Raw genomic sequence first — 21,496 nt, forward strand, 5'->3', positions numbered from 1 at the left:
GCAGGTTTCGGTGAGAAAATGGTGGTAATAAGTCGGCTCTTACCGTAGACATGAGCGGAGCTTGCGTCGTTACTCGTGCAGCCGCGGACTCTCTTGCCTCCTCCGTGGCTTCGCTTTAGAGACACTGGCGGTCACCACACCCCTCCCACTTTCAGGTAGAGAATTACATTTATATAGCGCTTTTTCTCTAGTGACTCAAAGCGCTTTACATAGTGAAACCCAATATCTAAGTTACATTCAAACCACGTACAACTATATAATCTCACTAAAACACTAGTAACACGATAAGCAGATAAGGGATTTTCCAGAATTGTCCTAGTCCTGTTTTTTTCTTCATTTTATTTTATTTTATTTTAAACTTCTATTTTTTTTTTCTCTCTCTCCCATTCCCCCCCACTTGTTTACCTGTATCTCACCTTTTTTGTAAGGGGCGCTGGAAGCCGGCAGACCCGTCAGCCATCCTGTTCTGTCCCCCTGTAATGTTTGTCTGATCTTAGTGAATAGTGAATTATATTTATATAGCGCGTTTCTCTAGTGACTCAAAGCGCTTGACATAGTGAAACCCAATATCTAAGTTCCATTTAAACCAGTGTGGGTGGCACTGGGAGCAGGTGGGTAAAGTGTCCTGCCCAAGGACACAATGGCAGTGACTAGGATGGCGGAAGCAGGAATCGAACCTGCAACCCTCACGTTGCTGGCGCGGCCACTCTACCACCGAGCTATTAATCTGGCAACTGAATCTTGAATGGGATTCTGCTGAAAATTTTAATTTTCCTGAAGGAATAAATAAAATAAAGTACTATCTAATCTAATCTAGTAAATGTGTCTAATAACATCTGAATTACTCTCACTGCCCTCGTCTTTATTTTCTTTCTAGTCCTTCACTCTCACTTTCCTCATCCACGAATCTTTCATCCTCGCTCCAATTAATGTTTAAATCGGCGCTTTCTCGGTCCGAATCGCTCTTGCTACTGGTGGCCATGATTGTAAACAATGTTCAGATGTGAGGAGCTCCACAACCCGTGACGTCACGCGCACATCGTCTGCTACTTCCGGTACAGGCAAGGCTTTTTTTATTAGCGACCAAAAGTTGCCAACTTTATCGTGGATGTTCTCTACTAAATACTTTCAGCAAAAATATGGCAATATCGCCAAATGTTCAAGTATGACACATAGAATGGACCTGCTATCCCCGTTTAAGAAGATTTTAAACATGTTTTAGCCGCAGCAGCTACATAGTTGAACAGGTGGCAGTAAACATATAACAAAACACAACAAAAGTCATAATTACGGACTTACTGGCTGCGGAAGCTGGCTCTCCAATCGGTTAAACCGACTCAATAAGTCGTTCTGGTGAGTTTGTGGAACTGGAAGAAAACAAAAAGATTGCCATTGGAAGTAAGTACTTGTAAACGAGTTAGCATGCTAATGCTAATGCTAACGACGTCACCACCTACAATTATTCACACCAAAACGCTCCCACACGGTGCGGTCCAGTAAGTAATAAGAGTTTAAAGTTGAACTGCAGAACTTACAGACGTGGCTTGGCGTGATGAATGAAGAATTATGTCGATTAAAAAACAAAAAAAAAGGTATGATGGTTCATTTCCGGTTTGCGGCTGGAAAACCGGAAGTACTTGTTTCCCGCCTCGCCGTACCTGCAGTGAGCGAGTCGTCCAAAAGAGGGCGCCATAGCGGACACTGTAACGCAGCCTTTCAGCCCTCTGTTTGGGTTTAAGGAACTTTAGTCAACAATATATATACAAGAAATTAGTTTTATTCATCACAGGGTTCAAAATATAGGAAAAAATCATAACAGAATTAGGTAAGTACTTACATTTTATTGATACAAATGAAGCAAATGTGAACTAAAACAACAATCAAGTCAGGAGAAACATCATAAAAATTATATATTTTTTTAATGTTAGAATATGAATTTTCACCAAATATATATATTTTTAAGACATTCAACACTTTACTCGGTCAAAGTAGGATAGTGCAACACCACCAAATTTGTCACGTTTCATGTGTCAGGTAAACCGCAACAAATTGAGCTACATGAATTGTGCTCATTTGTCTTTTGTTATTAGTTTCTATTATTATTTTCATTATTTTACACAGAGTATTGTAGCTCAAACTGGTTGTCATTGAGGGCCACGTGACAGTGAATAATATATTATTTTTCCTATGCATTTGATTAATATATGTATATATTTTTATTACGTACAATGTATATACAACATTTGTCGATTTTACAGTAAAAAAATATTTAACTGTTTTACTTGCAACATATTACTGTAAATGGAAAAAAAAAAATATATATATATATATATACATATATATGTAGGCAACTGAGCTGTTAGTTTTTTACCATAAATAAAATATGGCACCATTTACCTATTTACAGTAAGACACCGTAAAACCAACAACCGTAGATTTTACAGTAAACAAAACTGGAAACTCAGTTGCCAGATTTTTATTGTAAAATGTAAAAGTAAAAAAAGAAATAAAACATTACTGTAAATGGAAAAAAAAGGGGGTTTTATTTATTTTTATTCTGGCAACTGAGCTGCCAGTTGTTTTTTTTACCGTAAAAAATGTGTGGTACCTTTCCATTTTACAATAAGACACCGTAAAAAAACAACTATTTTTTTTATTTTTTATTTTACGGAAAAAAAAAAATTAAAAAAAAAATGGAACTCAGTTGCCAGAATTTTACTGTAAAATTTACAGTATTTTTTTTTTTTTACAACATATTACTGTAAATGGAAACAATATATCTTTATATTTTTTTACTGGCAACTGAGCTGGTACTTTTTTTTTAACCATAAAAAGAGATGTAGTACCATTCATCTATTTACAGTAAGACACTGTAAAACTAACAACCGTAGATTTTACAGTAAAAAAAAAATGGAAAGTGGTCAGTTGCCAGAATTTTACTGTACTTTTTTTTTTTACAACAAATTACTGTAAATTGATTTTTTTTTTCATCCGGCAAATTAGTAGTTTATTTACCATAAAAAATATGTGGTACCATGCATTTATTTACATTAAGACACCGTAAAACCAACAACTGTAGATTTTACAGTAAAAAAAACGGAAACTAAGTTGCGTGAATTTTACTGTAAAATTTTTAAATGTTTTTTTACAACATAGTACTGTAAATGGAAACATTATTTATTTATTTTTTTAATACTGGCAACTGAACTGCCTTTTTTTTTACCATAAAAAAGATGTGGTACCATTCTATTTTACAGTAAGACACCGTAAAAAGAACAACTATTTTATTTATTTTTTAATTTAGGATAAAAAAAAAACATAACAGGAAACTCAGTAACCAGTATTTTAATGTAAAATTTACAGTGTGTGTTTTTAGAACATATTACTGTAAATGGGAAATAAATAAATACATTAAATATATATATATATATATATATATATATATATATATATATATATATATATATATATATATATATATAATTTTTTTTTTTTTTTTTTTTTCAAGTACTTCTGATTTCTGATGATTTTTATTCTGGCAACTGAGCTGTTAGTTTTTTTTTACTGTAAAAAAAGATGTGGTACCATTTATTTATTTACAGTAAGACACAGTAAAACCAACAACCGTAGATTTTACAGTAAAAAAACTAACAAACTACAAACTCATTCGAAATAATTTTACCATAGATTTTACAGTATAAAAAAACTGGAAACTTCGTTTCTAGAATTTTACTGTAAAAGTACAATGTTGTTTTCCAACATATTACTGTAAAAAAAAAAATTGTTTTATTTTGGCAAATGAGCTGTCAGTTTTTTACCGTAAAAAAGGGAGAATCGTTCTATTTACAGTAAAACAAAGTAAAACCAACAACCGTAAATTTTACAGTAAAAAAAAAAAAAAGGAAAATCAATTGCCAGATTTTTACTGTAAAATTTACCTTTTTTTCCAACATATTACTGTAAATTGTTTTTTTGGGGGGGGTAGTTTTTATTCTTTATTTTCAACAGTAAATTAAATTAAAAAGTGGTACAATTTACCTATTTACAGTAAGACACCGTAAAACCAACAACCGTAGATTTTACAGTAAAAAAACCAACAAACTACAAACTCATTCGACATCATTTTACCATAGATTTTACAGTACAAAAAAACTGGAAACTCTGTTTCTAGAATTTTACCTTAAAAGTACAATGTTGTTTTCCAACATATTACTGTAAATTTATTTTTTTTGTTTTATTTTGGCAAATGAGCTGTTAGTTTTTTACCGTAAAAAAAGGGAAAATCGTTCTATTTACAGTAAAACAACGTAAAACCAACAACCGCAGATTTTACAGTAAAAAAAAAAAAGGAAACTCCATTGCCAGAATTTTACTGTAAAATTGACCATCTTTTTTTCCAACATATTACTGTAAATTGTTTTTTTTTTGGGTAGTTTTTATTCTTTATTTTCAACAGTAAATTAAATTAAAAAGTGGTACAATTTACTTATTTACAGTAAGACACCGTAAAACCAACAACCGTAGATTTTACAGTAAAAAAAACTAACAAACTACAAACTCATTCGACATAATTTTACCATTAATTTTACACTATAAAAAAACTGGAAACTCAGTTTCCAGAATTTTACTGTAAAATGTACAATTTTGTTTTCCAACATATTACTGTAAATTTTTTGGGGGGGGTTTTATTCTGGCAAATGAGCTGTTAGTTTTTTACCGTAAAAAACGGAGAATCGTTCTATGTACAGTAAAACAACGTAAAACCAACAACCGTAGATTTTACAGTAAAAAAAAAAAAAAAAGGAAACTCAATTGCCAGAATTTTACTGTAAAATTTACCATCTTTTTTTCCAACATATTACTGTAAATTGTTTTTTTTTTGGTAGTACTTAATCGTTATTTTCAACAGTAAATTACATAAAAAAAGTGGTACAATTTACCTATTTACAGTAAGACACCGTAAAACCAACAACCGTAGCTTTTACAGTAAAAAAAAAAGAAGAGGAAACTCCATTGCCAGAATTTTACTGTAAAATTGACCATCTTTTTTTCCAACATATTACTGTAAATTGTTTTTTTTTTTGGTAGTTTTTATTCTTTATTTTCAACAGTAAATTAAATTAAAAAGTGGTACAATTTACCTATTTACAGTAAGACACCGTAAAACCAACAACCGTAGATTTTACAGTAAAAACAACTAACAAACTACAAACTCTGTCGACATAATTTTACCATAGATTTTACAGTATAAAAAAACTGGAAACTCAGTTTCCAGACTTTTACTGTAAAATGTACAATGTTGTTTTCCTACATATTACTGTAAAATTTTTTTGTTTGTTTTATTTTGGCAAATGAGCTGTTAGTTTTTTACCGTAAAAAAGGGAGAATCGTTCTATGTACAGTAAAACAAAGTAAAACCAACAACCGTAGATTTTACAGTAAAAAAAAAAAAAAAAGGAAAATCAATTGCCAGATTTTTACTGTAAAATTTACCTTTTTTTTCCAACATATTACTGTAAATTGTTGTTGTTTTTGGTAGTTTTTATTCTTTATTTTCAACAGTAAATTAAATAAAAAAGTGGTACAATTTACTTGTTTACAGTAAGACACCGTAAAACCAACAACCGTAGATTTTACAGTAAAAAAACTAACAAACTACAAACTCATTCGACATAATTTTACCATAGATTTTACATTATAAAAAAACTGGAAACTTCGTTTCTAGAATTTTACTGTAAAATGTACAATGTTTTTTTCCAACATATTACTGTAAATTTTTTTTTGTGGTTTATTTTGGCAAATGAGGTGTTGGTTTTTTACCGTAAAAAAGGGAGAATCGTTCTATTTACAGTAAAACAACGTAAAACCAACAACCGTAGATTTTACAGTAAAAAAAAAAAAGGAAACTCAATTGCCAGAATTTTACTGTAAAATTGACCATCTTTTTTTCCAACATATTACTGTAAATTGTTGTTTTTTTTGGTAGTTTTTATTCTTTATTTTCAACAGTAAATTAAATAAAAAAGTGGTACAATTTACATATTTACAGTAAGACACCGTAAAACCAACAACCGTAGATTTTACTGTAAAAAAAACCCCTAAAAACTCAGTATACAGAATTTTAACATAAACACACAGTGGTAGAGTTTTTTTTTTCAATTTACAGTAATAAACTGTAAAGAAAAAAACAGCGAAATTACCGTAAAATCAATTGTCATTTAGACAACGCACAATTTGATGGATAGCTTGCGTCTAAATCATTAGAAATTTGGGTGTTATGTTTTTATTTTGATGGAGAAAATGGTTTGGAAAGTATGATAATATAAATATAATACTTATTGCAATATTGGATGATATTAAAGTTGAAAATGTATGTAATTTCATGCAGTGCATATATATATATATATATATATATATATATATAGTTTGTCAACATGGACAAAAATTAATATATTCAGTAAGAAAAGAAAAGGTGCTTCGTTGAGCCTTAAGTTTGACTTGTGTATTTTTCATCCTGTTTTGTTAAAATGCTCTTGTCTGAAAATTTTTACAGTAAAATTGATTTTTATGACAATTATCTGCAGCCTGTCAAGGTTGTTTTTGTGCGAGAAAATTCAAAATAACTATTTCACCGCCAAGGCATTGAGGTGAGGTGCCACCTTATGGAATGTTTCCATGAAATTATAATATACATTTTACCATATTTCCCACAAATTGAATATAAATTGGTGTGAACCAGAATTATTTATTATTTATGCTGGTGTGAGGGATTACATCTGCCGGGGGCCCAGTGGGGTTTAAATGTCCTCGCTCAGTGCTCACAGCATCTCACACAAACACACACACACACACACGCCACACACACACACGTGTAGTTCGTACCTTCTGGGGACCTGAGAAAAATGCCTACCTCTTTAGGACCAGCCTTTCTAGATATATAAAGAAGTGTATATACACACACACACACACACACACACACACACACACACACACACACACACACACACACACACACACACACACGTGTAGTTCGTACCTTCTGGGGACCTGAGAAAAATGCCTACCTCTTTAGGACCAGCCTTTCTAGATATATAAAGAAGTGTATATACACACACACACACACACACACACACACACACACACACACACACACACACACACACACACACACACACACACACACACACACACACACACACACACACACACACACACACACACACATTCACGTAGTTCGTACCTTCTGGGGACCTGAGAAAAAATGCTTCCCTCTTTAGGACCAGCCTTTCTAGATATATAAACAAGTGAATTTACAACATTAATAATATATACATACCATGCAAATATATAAAAAAGATTGTTGTGAAAAATAATTTGGAATTTCACAAGAAAAAGGTCACAATTTCACAAGAAAAACTTTGAATTTTGGCAGTGTTATAATAAAAGTGGTCACTTTACTCAACGCTAGTCAACATTTTACAAGAAAAACTGAACATTTGTGCAATGTTATGATAAAAGTTGGAACTTTACTCAATAACAGTCGCAATTTTACAAGAAAAGCTGAACATATTGGCAATTTTATGAAAAAAGTCGTAATTTTACCCGACAAAAGTCACAATTTTAGAAGAAAACTTTTAAATGTTTGCAATATATTAATAATAATCGGAAATTTAATGACAAAAGTCGTAATTTTACTCCAAAAATGTCAGTATTTTACAAGAACTAAAAAAATGGCAATATTGTGATAAAAGTCAGAGTTGTATACGACAAATGTCCCCATTTTGCATGAAAAAGTAATAATTTTATGAGAAACTATTGCAATATTACAGAAACAGAAAGAATATGAGAAATTGTTCACAATTTTATAAGAACAAAGACAATTTTATAAAAAGACTGCTTTTAGTTATTTCAAAAAAATGTTTGTAATTGGTTTTTAATATTTATTATTTACTCCAACTTATTACAGTATGTCTAAATATTTATGTATTTGTTTTTAAATAATTTTAGGCCAAAGGGGGCTCATTTCAATTCCTTACACACACTTATTTCATACGTTGACCAGACGGGGAGCACTTCACATTTTTACACACACTTGTTATTTCATATGTTGACCAGACGGGGGAGCACTTTTAAAACAGACACAGTCAATTTGAAAAATCCCTTCTTTTTTGGGACCACCCTCATTTTAATAGATTTCACCCCCAGGGGTACAAATGAGACATTCTCTATATATATATATATATATATATATATATATATATTTTTTTTAGTAACCTGCTAAAGGCCGATGACAAAGGAGTCCGGGACCACAGATGGCCCCTGTGCCGCACTTTGGGTTAACCCAGCTGTAGAAACTAACTGTTAATGTCCATTATAGTCTTAGTAGCGTAGTGTATGTCTTCATCCTATGCTCGCATATGGCTTGTCTTATGTCCGCACAGGAAGTGGTCAAATCAGCCGTTCACCTGATCGGGGATAAATAGGGGAAGTCCTTCTTTATTTAGCTTGTTTTATTATATATTGCTGCCTTTGCATCTTTCAATATTTACTTTTGTACACACATTAAATCACAACAAAAATCTTGACTTTGGAGCAATGTTCACGGATTCTAGTATTTGGCTCTCTATTAGATGCAAAGTTATTGGGACCATGATTTATGTCCTCACTTCTTCACACCTCCTCATATGGAAGATACTTTTCCTTCTTGGTGTCTCAAGAAGGGTAGGAACACAAGAACACACACACACACACACACACACACACACACACACACACACACACACAAACACACACGTGTAGTTCGTACCTTCTGGGGACCTGAGAAAAATGCCGACCTCTTTAGGACCAGCCTTTCTAGATATATAAAGAAGTGTATATACACACACACACACACACACACACACACACACACACACACACACACACACACACACACACACAGATAGTGGGAATTTGCTGTCCAGCAGTGTGTGGACAAGCCACTGTCATTATGTGTGTTGGAGTGTGTGAAGCCAGGTTCTTCTAACAGTCCTCTAATCCTGCCGGAGTGTCCCTGATAGGTCTAATAACACACCCTGGGACTTCTGCACCTGGGAGTGTTTTTGAGGACCGGACCGCTGGCTGGGAACATTTCATCATGACACCGAGTCAAGCCCTCTTTTGTAGACAAGTCCAATACGGGAAAGAATCCCGTGAGGAACATGTTGGCGAGACTTTCAGTCAGGGGTGGACCGGCCAGGACCTCTCCTGAGGTGGTCCGTGGATAACGGGTCGATGGGCGCCACCTTGCCTTGGAATCGGACAGGAGTCTGCAAACCCAAATATACATTTTACGATTGGAGCAAAAATGCAAAAAACTAATCCGTCCGGAGCCGCAAAAAATGGAAAACACAAGCGTTCACACGTTAAAATCATCGATTTGTTCTTATTCCGCATGCTTCCCGTGGCTTTAAACCAGATTTTCTTTGGGCACCCGTGTTGTTCTGTTATTTTGCTTTCCTTAGTTCCTGGTGGCACTTCCTGTTTTGTTCTGTTGTCATAGTTACGTATGAGTGTCACCTGCGTTGTGTTTTTGACACGCACCTGCCTCCTAATTTCTGTCCCTATTTAAGCCTGCCCTTTTTTGTCATTTGTCCTCGCAGTCTAATTTGCTTTTTGATGCAACAGGTGACATCTCTATCCCCACTTGTGGTAAAAGACTTTTTGAACTTGTTAGCTTCTGTTTGTTTATTTCCCTAGCTCTCATGCTAGCGTCTTTTGTTCTTTCTAGCTCACATGCTAGTTCTTTTGGTTTTGTCTCTATTGCCTTTGTGCAAGTATTTCTGTTCTTAGTTTCTTTTGTAGTAGAAATAGAACTTCATTTCTTACCTTAACGCTGTGTCCTTATCAGACTGCACTTGGAGAGAACAAACACGTATTACGATGCCAGCAGAACGTCACACAACGTTGAAAAAACGTTGAGAATCTGTTGTATTAGGTCCTGATGTTGAGCAACTAAAATACAACCTTGAAACAACCTGCTTTTTGACAACATTTAATCAATTTGAGCTTTGAATTTTGGGCATTTTTCAACCAATAGTCTACAACACAAATGCAACGTTGCAACAACGTTTCATCAATATCAGGTTGTGACGTTGATTTGATTGTTGAAATTTGGTCATTTCCCAACCAATATCCTACGACACAAATACAACGTTGAACTAAAATGTTTTTTGACAACGTTTAATCAATGTTGGGTTCTAACGTTGATTTTCAAGTTTAAGTTTCAAGTTTATTGTTCTTCGGTCAATGGTCAACAAAGCAAATAAAACAGTTGTACATTCATAGATTGAAAATGAAAAATGTTACAGACCGAAAGGGTTTAGGCTGAAGTTAAACACTTATTGCGCCTAACCCTATAAACAAATTCAAGTACAAAATAAACTTCCGAAAGTTATAAAAAGTCCTTTGCACAACATATTATGAATACACATTTTAAACAACATTATAAACAACATCATAAACAACATGAACGTAGTTCAATTTTATACACAGTACAGGCATGTGAAATATCCCTGTGTACATATAGACCTTTGCACTAATTATATATACAATATACACAAACAATTGTACTTCTATTATTATTTATATCTCATGTTTAATTTTTAATTAACATTAATCGTAGTATTAACTACAATGTTAATTCAAGAGTGATATATTTTTTCAAGACATTGGTCTTAAAGTGTTTTTTAAATGTGTGAATGGAACTGGAACATTTTAAGGAATCATCCAAGCTGTTCCACAGTTGAACTCCTCTAACAGAAACACATCTACTTTTTAAGCTTGTTCTTATTTTTGCTTTCTGAAAGAAAGCTGAACCTCTGAGGTCATAGGGATTCTCTCTGGGTTTAAATCTCACTTGTAAACATCCAGGCAGCATGTGGTTATGAGCTTTAAAAGCCACAATAGTAGTATTAAGGTCAACAAGATCGTGCAGTTTTAATGTTTTTAATTGAATGAACAGAGCATTGGTATGGTCATGATAATTCGCATAAGTTACAATTCTAATCGCTTTCTTTTGAAGTAAAAATATAGAGTTGATGTTTGATTTGTAATTGTTTCCCCAGATTTCAACACAATAGTTAAGATATGGGAGTATGAAAGAATTATATAACATGATAAGAGCCTTTTGATTCACAGAGTTTTTAATTTTATGTAACATAGCAATATTTTTTGCCATCTTTGTCTTAAGTATATTTATGTACAGTTTCCAATTTAATTTATCATCTATATATATTCCCAAAAATTTTATTGAATACACCCTTTCTATCTCCATATCATCAATTCTTATATGGCGCTGTATGTTATTTTTCCTATTTCCAAAAATTATATATTTAGTTTTATTTAGGTTGATTGATAATTTATTGGCATCAAACCATTGCTTTAGTATGTGGAGTTCAATCTCTACAGTCTCTAGGAGTTGGTCAAGGTCTTGCCCAGAACAGTACAAACTTGTATCATCAGCAAAAAGAATACAGTTGAGTTTTTTAAGTATTTTGGAAATATCATTAATATACAGTAAAAACAATTTTGGCCCCAGTACAGAACCTTGGGGTACTCCATGTGTTATGATCTTTTTGTCTGAATCTACATTGTTCATATGCACATACTGCTCTCTCCCACCAAGATAACTTTTCAACCAATCATGAGCAAGACCTCTGACACCATACCTATGCATTTTGTTTAAAAGTAATGTGTGATCAATGGTGTCAAAGGCCTTGCTCAGATCAATAAAAACACCAACAGCAAACTCCCTCTTATCAATTGCAGTGGTTACCTCCTCAACTAGTTCCATCACTGCCATGGAAGTGGACCTGTTAGATCGAAAACCGTATTGGTGTTCACTTAGCAAGTGATGCTTATCAATAAAACTGTCGAGTCTTGACACAAATAATTTTTCAAGGACTTTTGAAAATTGTGAGAGTAAAGAAATAGGCCTATAGTTTGTGAACTGATGCTTATCTCCACTTTTGAAGATGGGAATGACTTTTGCCGTTTTCATTTTCTTTGGGAAGACACCTTTTATAAAAGAAATATTGCAAATATAAGTGAAGGGAACAGCTATAAAATCAACAACTTCCTTGATCAGAGAAAAGTCCAAGTCACAGCAGTCTGTTGACTTCTTGTTTTCCTGAGAATGTACAATTGTTTTGATTTCACTTTCATTAACGGGGGAAATAAAAAACGATTCTAAATTGTTTTGAATGGTTTGTTCATTAAATTTTGCACTATTTTCAGGCTGTACAATTTCATTTGCTAGATTAGGTCCAACATTTACAAAAAAATTGTTAAAAGCATCAGTTATCCCTTTAGGGTCATTTATAGTTAGATTATTTTCTATAAAATAGCTAGGATGTTCCTTATGTGTCATGTTTTTTTTTTTAATGATACCATTTAAAACTTTCCACATACCCTGGATGCTATTTTTATGTTGTTCTAATAGGTTACAGTAATATGTTCGCTTGCAGTGCTTTATTATTTGTGTTAACTTATTTTTGTACGTTTTATATTTGTGTTCAGTTTCTTTGGTTCTGTACTTTAAATGTCTTCTGTAAAGATAATTTTTCTTTTTGCAAGACTTCAGTATTCCTCTTGTGATCCACGGTTTGTCTTTAACGGTGCTGTCTTTAATGACATGTTTTTTAATTGGACAGTGCTTATCGTACAGTTTTATGAAAATATTGAAAAAAGTTTCATATGCCTCATCCGGGTCTGTGGAGATATAAACCTCCCTCCAGTCTTGGGCACATAACTCAGACTTGAATGCTGCCATAGTTTCGTGTGTTTGATGTCTAATAAATCTATATTGGACAGCTTTTTTATCTTTTCTCCTATCAAAGAAATCGTGGAAAATGCTGAATACAGGTAGATGATCGCTTATATCATTAAATAGTAATCCTGCTGTTATTTGATTCTCCGGTTGATTGGTGAAAATGTTATCGATCAGTGTGGCAAAGTCTACGGTTATTCGGGTTGGTTTTGTTATAAGGGGAAAGAAATTATTACTGTACAATCCTGTTATAAAATCTGTTGTTTTGGTACTGTCCATGGGATTCATAAGATTAATATTAAAATCACCGCACACAATATGGATTTTATTTGACTTACTAAATATATAATCAAGTTTTTCATTGAATGTATCCAAACATGATCCAGGTGTTCTATAGACACAACTGACGTTTATTTGTTTTGATTTTTCTACTTCGATTTCTACAGTTATACATTCAAATACTCCAGCAATAGCAGTAGATTTGCTTTCAATCTTCCAACATTTTAAATCTTTATTTACAAAAAGTGCAACTCCTCCTCCCCTTTTTTCAACTCTGTTTGTGGTGAATAATTCATAACCATCCAATCTCATTTCACAGCACTTGTTATCGTCGAGCCAAGTCTCTGAGAATGCAATAACACTAAATTTTTTGAACTGGCTCAAATATTCAGTAATATTGTCAAGATTTTTAAACAAGCTTCGGCTATTGAAGTGTATTACAGTAAATGATTTGTCCGTATTCACACATTTAAATTGTTCATCCGTGTAGTACTCACAGTTTCTGGTAATATTATTGTAAAGATTGCAATCGGGATCTATATCACTGCCAAACTCATTTAAATTACAGTTATAAATGATATTGTCATAAAAGTCTAGTTGGGTATAATTATAATTATTACACAATTCACTACTATAAATATTATCAGTGCTTCTACGTTCAATTTCCTTATTACCAATATTGGTAAAGATATTTTTCAATTCACATTCCATTTTATTCTAGTTTATTTTTCTTTGTACAAATGACACATTTGTATCCACCTCCAGTGAAACATGTGCATAGAAAGACACACACATAATATGATCATACAGTTCAGGTCTTAAACTCACTGTGACTCACAAACACAGTTTGTTGATGGGATCGTTATGGAGAGTCTTTATACGCCTGGATGTAGCTGTCAGCTTCGGCTACTGATCCGAGCCAAACGCGGATGCCGTCCGTCTTTGTGATGCGGAGCTTGGCCGGGTAGAGTAGCGAGGGTTTGAGTCCCATCTGGTACAAAGACGCCATCACAGTCCGGTAGGCCCTCCGCTGATTGACTACCTCAGGAGAGTAGTCCTCGTACACCCGAAAAGCATGCCCGTGGAAGTGCAGCGTTCCTCTCTTTCTAGCTTCCCGAATCAACAGGTCTTTGTTCTGGAAGCGGTGAAAGGAAAGCAGAATAGGTCGCGGCTTGTCCCCGTGTCCCGGCTTGGGAGCCAGGCTACGATGAGCGCGGTCCAGCTCAGGTGGAGAGGCGAATACTTCCTCGCCAAGTACTTCCTTCAGCAAATGGGAAAAAAACTTTGTTGGTTGCGGGCCTTCTATCCCTTCAGGTAAGCCAACGAGCCGGGCATTACTCCGCCTGTTCCTTCCCTCCAGGTCGGTTAGTTTAGCTTTTAGCTTCATGTTGTCAGCCTGCAGCATGTCACAAACAGCCTCTACTTGCTCCAACCGCTGATGTACGGATTCGGCATTTTCCTCCAAAGAGGTCAGTCTGTGGTTATGATTGCTGACCGTCTCTTGAAGTCCGTCCAGCTTCTCATTCACCTCGCAAAAGGATGTTTTGAGCTCATTTAGCAGGGTTGATCTGTGGTCCGATAAAATAGCAATCAGCTCGGATTTGCTAACAGGTGTAGCATCGGCATCTGCCTTTTCTTGTGATTTTACGGATTTGGGAGGCATTGTCAGTCAGGAAGCGTGTTGTTTGTGAGTTGTAGTGGTAGAAAGACGTTACCAGCAGTAGATGCTCGTGAAATTCAGGTCGGGTGCATGTCAAAGGAATAGTGTAGCAGGAGCTGGAGGCTAACACGTCTTCACGCCATGGTATCCAAAAAATGTGAAATTTGGTCATTTTCCAACCAACATTATACAAAACAAATACAACGTTGAAACAACATGCTTTTTGTTGACGTTTAATCAATGTTGGGTTCTGACGTGGATCTGACCGTTGAAATTTGGTCATTTTTCAACCAACATTATACAAAACAAATACAACGTTGAAACAACGTTTAATCAGTGTTGGATCCTGACGTTATTTTGACCATTGAATTTTGAACATTTTCCAACCAGTATTCTACGACACAAATACAACGTTGAAATAAAATGTTTTTTGACAACGTTTAGTCAATGTTGGGTTCTAACGTTGATTTGATTGTTGAAATTTGGTCATTTTCCAACAAACATTATACAAAACAAATACAACGTTGAAACAACATGCTTTTTGTTGACGTTTAATCAATGTTGGGTTCTGACGTGGATCTGACCGTTGAAATTTGGTCATTTTTCAACCAACATTATACAAAACAAATACAACGTTGAAACAACGTTTAATCAGTGTTGGATCCTGACGTTATTTTGACCATTGAATTTTGAACATTTTCCAACCAGTATTCTACGACACAAATACAACATTGAAATAAAATGTTTTTTGACAACGTTTAATCAATGTTGGGTTCTAACGTTGATTTGATTGTTGAAATTTGGTCATTTTCCAACCAACATTATACAAAACAAATACAACGTTAAAACAACATGCTTTTTGTTGACGTTTAATCAATGTTGGGTTCTGACGTGGATCTGACCGTTGAAATTTGGTCATTTTTCAACCAACATTATACAAAACAAATACAACGTTGAAACAACGTTTAATCAGTGTTGGATCCTGACGTTATTTTGACCATTGAATTTTGAACATTTTCCAACCAGTACTCTACGACACAAATACAACGTTGAAACATTGTTTTTGTTGACGTTTAATCAGTGTTGGATCCTGATGTTAATTTGACCATTGAATTTTGAACATTTTCCAACCAATATCCTACGACACAAATACGTTGAAATAAAATGTTTTTTGACAACGTTTAATCAATGTTGGGTTCTGACGTTGATTTGATTGTTGAAATTTGGTCATTTTCCAACCAACATTATACAAAACAAATACAACGTTTAATCAGTGTTGGATTCTGATGTTATTTTGACCATTGAATTTTTAACATTTTCCAACCAATATTCTACGACACAAATACAACGTTGAAATAAAATGTTTTTTGACAACGTTTAATCAATGTTGGGTTCTGACTTTGATTTGATTGTTGAAATTTGGTCATTTTCCAACCAACATTATACAACACAAATACAACGTTGAAACAACGTTTAATCAGTGTTGGATCCTGACGTTATTTTGACCATTGAATTTTGAACATTTTCCAACCAGTATTCTACGACACGAATACAACGTTGAAACAACATTATTTTTGTTGACGTTTAATCAATGTTGGGTTCTGACGTTGATTTGACCGTTGAAATTTGGTCGTTTTCAAACCAATATTCTACAACACAAATACAACATTGAAATAAAATGTTTTTTGACGACGTTTAATCAATGTTGGGCTCTGACGTTATTTTGACCATTGAATTTTGAACATTTTTCAACCAATATTCCACGACACAAATACAATGTTGAAAAAAAAAGTTTTTTGATGACGTTTATTCAATGTTGGGTTCTGACGTTGATTTGATTGTTGAAATTTGGTCATTTCCCAACCAATATTCTACAACCCAAATACAACGTTGAAACAACATGATTTTTGTCAACGTTTAATCAATGTCAGGTTGTAATTTTGATTTTACCGTTGAAATTTGGTTATTTCCCGACCAATATTCTACAACACAAATACAACGTTGAAACAACATGCTTTTTGAAAATGTTTAATCAATGTTGGGTCTTGACGTTGATTTGACCATTGAATTTTAGTCATTGTTCAACCAATAGTTTACGACACAATTATGACGTTGAAACAACCTGCTTTTTGACAACGTCCAATCAATATTTGAGCATTGAATTTTGGGTCATTTTCAACCAATAGTCTACGAACACAAATAGCAGACGTGTCAACAATGCAGGTTGTTTAACGTATGATTGTGACCGTAAACTATTGGTGCATTACAATCCAAATTCTGACAATCAACGAAGATACAACATTGAAAAGGTGTCAACGTTGCTTTGTGTTTACGTTTAATCAATGTTCTAAATATTCGATTTCTAAGAAATCTGATTTCTAAAAATAAGACTTCAAAGAAATCCACTTTCTAAGAAATACGATTTCTAAAAAATCTGATTTCTGCAAATCAGATTTAAAAAAAAATCATCCATCCATCCATTTTCTGCAGCGTTTCCCAAAATCATATTTCTAAAGAATCTGATTTCTAAAAATTCGATTTCTAAAAAATCAGATCTTAAGAAATTGAATTTCTAAAAATCTTATTTCTGAATAATCCATTTTGGCCTTCAGAGTAGACATAGTCTCTGAGTGGCCAAAAGTATCCACAGCTTGTAGAAATATGCCTACAAGACCAGATTGTTGTGCGTTTGTACCTTTAAGACGTGAAATCCCAGGGCCAGGTTTGTGTCCCCGCCCAACCTGTGTACAGTCATGGATGAATTCCCTTTACTTCTTCGTCCAAAAATATAAAAATGGAAGGCAAAACACAAACCAGAAAAACAGGAGACAGGTAGCAGGGACAAGAATCGAACCAAGGAACAGTTCACAAGCGACGAGGAACCAGGGAGAACTGGAGACAGAAAGCAGTCCACGGCATAAGACAACGACAAGTCATAATGACAATAATCCAGCTCTGACTGGAGGACAAACCAGGTTTAAATAGGAGCGGGCTGATTGACACCAGGTGTGGCCAGGTGCCAATCAGCTGCAGCTGAGGGGAAACAGCAATCAGGGAGAAAAGCAGGAAATGACCAAAATAAAAGCGCTGAAAGACATACACAGAGGAAAAACTAAAACAAAACCAAACTGTCAGGGAGGAACCTGACATGTACAAATCATCAACGTTGTATCAACGTCCTGCGCCTGCTGACCTAAATTCTGCTTCAGCTTTTCTTAATTACTATCTTGCAAAGGTTTTTCATGTAAAAAAAAATTAAAAAGGTAAAAGTACACAAAAAGCTGGAAATTTGCCTTTTTTTTTTTATTGAGTCGGTGAAACTTTTTTGTATTATTCAATACCGAAAACATCCATTTGATTGTGTCAAAGCGCAAAAAAATAAATAAAAAAATGACACAAAGGAAAACGGAACGGATAAAACAGCGTTTGAGCGTGTGTGTGTGTGTGTGATGGGCGCAAAGTGAGGTTGGATTATAGGTTCTGGTCTCGGAGGGGATGGCAGAGGGGGGGCACAGAAGGGACAACTAGTGACATGATGGGACTCCTAATGGTCATAATTGGCGGGGGCTTTGACAGCAACTATATGATAGCGGCCCAATATACACAACCTTGTGTACGTGTGTGTGTGTGTGTCCTTAAATGTGTTTTTTTATGGGGGGGAAATTTACAGAAAATTGCAGTGAGCTTGTTGAACCGCCCGTTTTGCAACCAACTACCTGTTTTTTTTTTGTTGTGTGTGGGTGTCAGAGAGAAACATTTTATACTCACAATCTAGTGTGTAGAACACTGGTGTCAAACTCAAGGCCCGAGGGCCAAAACTGGCACGACACATAATTTTATGTGGCCCGCGAAAGCTTAAAATTAATATGCGTTAAAAAAACAAACGCGCTCAGAGGAAATAATGTTTGAAAAATGGTGACGGGTTATTACAAAGTGTTTGTTTTTAAGGGGTGATTGCCAACTTCCTGTTGATTTTTGCTGAAGGATGTCAATTAATAAAATGTAGGTCTAAGTGAGACCTACATAGAGGTTTTTGTGTCATGTCTGTACGACATTCCTACCGGAAGTTACAAGCAGTTTTGTCTGTTTTCTTCCTAGGAGCAGTTTTGTCTGTGTTATATTCCTAGGGGGCGCTAGAGCGCAATTTTGAGTTTTGGGTTTTTTGGTTTTTTTATTAGAACGCAAGTTTCACCAGTCCTGATGTGTGTGTCCAGTTTGGTGACTTATGAAGCATTTTAAGGGGGTCAAATTACAGTTCAAAAAAGGGAAAAATAAAAAATTTTAGGAAACTTGTTTTGAAGGGGTGTTTGCCAACTTCCTGTTGATTTTTGCCGAAGGATGTCAATTGATTAAATCTAGGTCTAAGTTAGACCTACATAGAAGTTTTTCTTTCATGGCTCTACTACATTCCTAATGGAAGTTACAAGCAGTTTTGTCTGTTTTCTTCCTAGGAGCAGTTTTGTCTGTGTTTTATTCCTAGGGGGCGCTAGAGCGCAATTTTGAGTTTTGGGGTTTTTATTTTTTTATTAGAACGCAAGTTTCGCCAGTCCTGATGTGTGTGTCCAGTTTGGTGACTTATGAAGCATTTTAAGGGGGTCAAATTACAGCTCAAAGAGGCAAAAATGACATTTTTAGGACACTTGTTTTAAAGGGGTGTTTGCCAACTTTCTGTTGATTTTTGCTGAAGGATGTCAATTAATGAAATGTAGGTCTAAGTGAGACCTACATAGAGGTTTTTGTTTCATGTCTGTACGACATTCCTACCGGAAGTTACAAGCTGTTTTGTCTGTGTTTTCTTCCGAGGAGTGGTTTTGTCTGTGTTTTATTCCTAGGGGGCGCTAGAGCGCAATTTTGAGTTTTGTTTTTTTATTAGAAAGCAACTTTCGCCAGTCCTGATGTGTGTGTCCAGTTTGGTGACTTATGAAGCATTTTAAGGGGGTCAAATTACAGTTCAGAGGCAACAATACATTTTTTTAGGAAACTTGTTTTGAAGGGGTGTTTGCCAACTTCCTTTTGATTTTTGCTGAAGGATGTCAATTAACGAAATGTGGGTCTAAGTGAGACCTACATAGAGGTTTTTGTTTCATGTCTGTATGACATTCCTACCGGAAGTTACAATCAGTTGTGTCTGTGTTTTCTTCCTAGGAGCAGTTTTGTCTGTGTTTTATTCCTAGGGGGCGCTGGAGCGCAATTTGGAGCTTTTGGTTTTTTTTTCTTTTTATTAGAATGCAATTTTCACCAGTCCTGATGTGTGTGTCCAGTTTGGTGAGTTATGAAGCATTTTAAGGGGGTCAAATTACAGTTCAGAGGCAACAATACATTTTTTTAGGAAACTTGTTTTGAAGGGGTGTTTGCCAACTTCCTTTTGATTTTTGCTGAAGGATGTCAATTAACGAAATGTGGGTCTAAGTGAGACCTACATAGAAGTTTTTGTTTCATGTCTGTATGACATTCCTACCGGAAGTTACAATCAGTTGTGTCTGTGTTTTCTTCCTAGGAGCAGTTTTGTCTGTGTTTTATTCCTAGGGGGCGCTGGAGCGCAATTTGGAGCTTTTGGTTTTTTTTTCTTTTTATTAGAACGCAATTTTCACCAGTTCTGATGTGTGTGTCCAGTTTGGTGAGTTATGAAGCATTTTAAGGGGGTCAAATTACAGTTCAAATTGGCAACAATACATTTTTTTAGGAAACTTGTTTTGAAGGGGTGTTTGCCAACTTCCTGTTGATTTTTGCTGAAAGATGTCAATTAATGAAATGTAGGTCTAAGTGAGACCTACATAGAGGTTTTTGTGTCATGTCTGTACGACATTCCTACCGGAAGTTACAAGCAGTTTTGTCTGTTTTCTTCCTAGGAGCAGTTTTGTCTGTGTTTTATTCCTAGGGGGCGCTAGAGCGCAATTTGGAGTTTTGGGGTTTGGTTTTTGGATTAGATCGCAATTTTCGCCAGTCCTGATGTGTGTGCCAAGTTTGGTGAGTTTTGAAGCATTTTAAGGGGGTCAAATTACAGTTCAAAGAGGTAAAAATAAAAAAATTTAGGAAACTTGTTTTGAAGGGGTTTTTGCCAACTTCCTGTTGATTTTTGCTGAAGGATGTCAATTTATGAAATCTAGGTCTAAGCTAGACCTAGATAGAAGTTTTTGTTTCATGTCTCTACTACATTCCTTAATGGAAGTTACAAGCAGTTTCGTCTGTTTTCTTCCCAGGAGCAGTTTTGAGTGTGTTTTCTTCCTAGGAGCAGTTTTGTCTGTGTTTTTTATTCCTAGGGGGCGCTAGAGCGCAATTTTGAGTTTTTGGGTTTTTATTTTTTTATTAGAACGCAATTTTCGCCAGTCCTGATGTGTGTGTCAAATTTGGTGAGTTTTGAAGCATTTTAAGGGGGTCAAATTACAGTTCAAAGAGGCAAAAATAAACATTTTTAGGAAACTTGTTTTGAAGGGGTTTTTGCCAACTTCCTGTTGATTTTTGCTGAAGGATGTTACTTTATGAAATCTAGGTCTAAGTCAGACCTACATAGAAGTTTTTCTTTCATGTCTCTACTACATTCCTAATGGAAGTTACAAGCAGTTTTGTCTGTGTTTTCTTCCTAGGAGCAGTTTTGTCTGTGTTTTATTCCTAGGGGGCGCTAGAGCACAATTTGGAGTTTTGGGGTTTAGTTTTTTATTAGAACGCAATTTTCGCCAGTCCTGATGTGTGTGTCAAATTTGGTGAGTTTTGTAGCATTTTAAGGGGGTCAAATTACAGTTCAAAGAGGC

General features: G+C 34.8%; 1 protein-coding gene and 2 long non-coding RNA genes across 5 annotated transcripts in view; 1 reads left to right on the forward strand and 2 right to left on the reverse strand.

Annotated features, from left to right (window-relative positions):
- Nucleotides 1-1,578, reverse strand: part of LOC133545663 (uncharacterized) — a 167,017-nt gene extending 165,439 nt beyond the window's left edge. For 2 of the 3 annotated variants that reach the window (XR_009804907.1, XR_009804906.1), the window contains exons 1-2: nt 1,458-1,569; nt 1,300-1,367 (exon numbers count right to left, since the gene is read on the reverse strand). This is a non-coding gene — a long non-coding RNA (uncharacterized LOC133545663). Of the gene's footprint in view, nt 1-1,299; nt 1,368-1,457 lie in introns of all 3 variants that reach the window. The other variant, XR_009804908.1, reaches the window with a different exon arrangement.
- rnf220a (ring finger protein 220a) overlaps nt 1-21,496 on the forward strand; it is a 433,695-nt gene that overhangs the window by 138,358 nt on the left and 273,841 nt on the right.
- Nucleotides 8,331-21,496, reverse strand: part of LOC133545075 (uncharacterized) — a 100,952-nt gene continuing 87,786 nt past the window's right edge. The window contains exon 4 of the long non-coding RNA XR_009804722.1: nt 8,331-9,308. This is a non-coding gene — a long non-coding RNA (uncharacterized LOC133545075). The remainder of the gene's footprint in view (nt 9,309-21,496) is intronic.

The sequence above is a fragment of the Nerophis ophidion genome, linkage group LG28 (assembly GCF_033978795.1).
Source record: "Nerophis ophidion isolate RoL-2023_Sa linkage group LG28, RoL_Noph_v1.0, whole genome shotgun sequence".
NCBI classification, from domain to species: Eukaryota; Metazoa; Chordata; class Actinopteri; order Syngnathiformes; family Syngnathidae; genus Nerophis; species Nerophis ophidion.